Here is a 3,651-nt window from a genome sequence, read left to right as displayed (position 1 = left end):
CCCGCCCCCTACACGGTGGCTAACATTTCCCAGAAATAGCTACATAGCAAAACTAGCGTGCATTCATGCACTTGTTGGAGTTCAAACAAATATGGAGATGGTAACTGTATAACTGAAGTAAAGAAATTATCTGGCTGGCAGCTTTGCAGTACCATCATAGATGGCGTCCAGGTTCCTGTGTCCTTTCTGTAACTCCATTCACTGGGAACTGGGTAGTGAGAACAAAATCTAGATATATCTAGTGTGACAGTGGAATTTCCCCTTTATGGTAGATCAAAGGCATAGGCAGATGATACGTAAATAATAATAGGGAACCATTGTTGCTTTCTTAACTGTAGTGGAAATTTAGCATAATGGTTAAGTGCCCAAACTCAAGTTAGACTGTTTGGGTTCTAATTCCAGTTCTGACACTCACTGTACTAGCAGTGTAATGTTAGGCAAATTACTTACCTTCTTTAAACTTCTTTTCTTCATCTGTAAAATGGGGCCACATGAAGATAGTACATATATAGCACTTAGAAGAGTATCTAGCTTGTAGTAAGTCTCAGTTAATGCTAGTTATTACTACTGTGGTGTGTTACTTCCCTGTGAGCCCAAGGGATTTCTGTGAGTTTGTGGAATGAAAGGAAGATGAGTGAAGGAAGCACTCCATGCCTGGGGCAAATATACCAGTGGGGAGCCACTTCTATTCAGAGCCAAAGAGACCTGGGGTTCAATTCTGACTCCACCACTAGTTGGCTTGGACAAATCTCTTAACCTTCAGGACCTTCCCCGTAAAATGGGGGTGAACAATAGCTGCCTGGCCATCTTCATGCACTTATTGGCCCAGATAGATCCCTACTGCCTGCATTTTAGCTTTTAATCTTTGGAACCATGAAGTTTTCTTCTGCTTATTAAGGAGTACGCCCTCTGTGAGGAAGGACATTTTACGCCATCACCTGCTCAGTCCTTAGCGACCCAACAACGCTTTACCAGTGTTATGGCAGTGGGTGAGAGGAAGGCCAGGGCAGGAGGGAGGCACGGAGGCAGGATTGAGGAAATGAGGAGAGCAGGATATGAGTGGACCTCCAAGACCTCTCACTTCCTTCACATTGTCAACTGAGGAGCATCCCGCCCAGTGCCTTACAGTAATGTCACTGGTTTAATGCCACAAGTATAGTAAATTGCTAAATGAGAACTATTCCTGTCAGTCTCTTTTCTATTTTGAGGGAAGAGACTAAGTTTTGGTGGCGTGGGACTTTCTTTGGTATCTGTGGGAGGTGGATAGTATAAGAAATGCAAAGAGGCTGCCATGTTGGGCACTGTTTTCAGTGGGCATGGGGACAAGAGGCTGGAAGTGGAAGCTGGTGAAGGGGAATCAAGTAGTTTTCCTTTCTGAATTGGCTGTATTTTTAAGCCAGCTCTCTGGAGAAAGGAGAAATCTTTGTAATGTATTCCTTCCACCTCCCAACATTTCACTGAAAACAGAAGTATATAAGCCCTTGCACTGTCGTCTTTACTGTTCCTCTGTCCTGCTGCCTGGAGCTTGTCTACTGACATCCTGGACCTAGATATGGCAGAGCAACGAGGCAGAAGAAGCCTGGGTCTCTGACATCATAGAGCACAGGCCCACAAGAGAATGGGAAGTGAAGGAGTTCTGTTTTCCAAATTAAAAAGAGAGAACAGGACTTCTCTGGTGGCACAGTGGTTAAGAATCCTCCTGCCAATGCAGGGACATGGGTTTGAGCCCTGGTCTGGGAAGATCCCACGTGCTGCGGAGCAACTAAGTCCATGAGCCACAACCACTGAGCCTGCAAGCCACAACTACTGAAGCCCGCGCGCCTAGAGCCCATGCTCTGCAACAAGAGAAGCCACCGCAATGAGAAGCCCGAGCACTGCAACAAAGAGTATCCTCCGCTTGCCGTAACTAGAGAAAGCCCACACGCAGCAACGAAGACCCAACGCAGCCAAAAATAAATAGATAAATTTATTTAAAATAATAATAAAAAAATAAAAAGAGAGAACAAGAAAGGGGAGGGGGGAGGTGGAAAGAGAGAGAGAGAACTATAAGAAAATGCAAATTTCCCAAGGTTTCTGGGTGGTGATAAAGGGGTGTGCACGTGCGTGTGTGTGTGTGTGTGTGTGTGTGTGTGTGATATTTTCCACTGACAAATTATACAACATCTTAATAGAACTTCAGGCTACACTAAGCCTTTTTCCAGGCAGGCAGCTGAACCGAAGAAAAAGTTGCTAGAGTACAAGCAGTCATCTAATTATTTTTACATGTACAATATGCCACTTAAAAAAATCATTTTACCTGCACAGTGATAACACCTAAGTGAGATACTGTAGAGAGATTGTGAAGAGGGCATATGAGAAGCTCCTCTGGAGACAGAATGAAAATGAACAAGCCTTTCTCAGGAGACCAACTGAGAAAAACAGCCAACTCTTGTATTTCTAGTTCTGTTCTCAATTTGCTGTAAGACCTTAAGTGAGCTATTAAACATCTTGGACCTTATTAAAATGGGTGGTAATGTCATGTAGAGCGGGTATTGTTAAACCTTCTTGATTTCAAATCCAAATTGAGCCTCTCTCACACACAAAAATGTAACTTTTGGAAAAAGCTGTTCACTTTCTGCTAAGGAGGTAAGGGGATCTGTTTGAAGAGCTCATGAAGTTACAGATAGATATTCCACATGCTAACCTAACATAAATGCCTCAGATTTTCCTTAATGGAGAAACATGAGGGTCTCTGGCCTGCTTTATGTGCTTTAGTCTTGGGTGGGAAAAGCTCCGAAGTAAAATAAGAAGCCATTTCAGAAGTCTTCCTCCTTTTCTACATCAGTTATTATCTCTAACAACTCCCTTTTCACCCACCATGTTTCCCTGTTTTGGTTTTATGATAGGGAGTCTCCACCACTGTGGGCCCTCTGCTAGTCTAGCCAATTCTTCCTGGCTCCCCAGTGAAAAACAGGAGACAGAACGCAGAACTGTGACAGGGCTGCTCACATGACACGGCTTTTACTTTTGCTGTCTTCATCCACCCTGTAGGTGGCAAGTTTGAAGGTTTTGGAAAATTCCCCTGATGGCTAGGTGGATTTCCAATGGGATCAGATTAGCACATTCAAGTATAATTGCTATAGTACCAACCAGGTCTATTTTCAGACTGTGCATGAGGATGAGGAATAGCTGCCACAGGCCTGTGATGTTTCTTAGACAAGAATCCAGCCCCTGAAACCTGAAAATTAGACACACGCCAGCCATTACGGATTTCTCCATTCTATAGGTGTAGATGGAAGCAAGGGAAACGTGGTTGGTCTAACCAGTGACTAGGTCAAAAGCCCAAAAGCCCAGGTCAGGGTCATGTGCAACATCTTTGGCCAATGACTGCATTTTACTGAGGCCCCTGGGCAACCAAGAGAATGGGCCAATGGTCAGGGAAATGGACTCTAGTACTGCCCCTGCCATTGCCTGGCTGGGTGACCTTGGACAAGTCACTTCACTCCTCTGGGCCCTTGTCAATAAACAGAATGCCAATCCCAACTCTGTTACACACTGGTGACCTTGACCGATTCACAGCATCAAGTATCACAGGAAGCTAAAGGGATTTGTTTTCCAGGGTGTCCCCACCACGGCATTCTGTGACCCCAGCAGGGGACGCACACCGATGCC

This window comes from Lipotes vexillifer, unplaced genomic scaffold, assembly GCF_000442215.2.
Source record: "Lipotes vexillifer unplaced genomic scaffold, Lipotes_vexillifer_v1.1 scaffold150, whole genome shotgun sequence".
Lineage (NCBI taxonomy): Eukaryota > Metazoa > Chordata > Mammalia > Artiodactyla > Lipotidae > Lipotes > Lipotes vexillifer.
Note: the sequence above shows the minus strand (reverse complement) of the source record.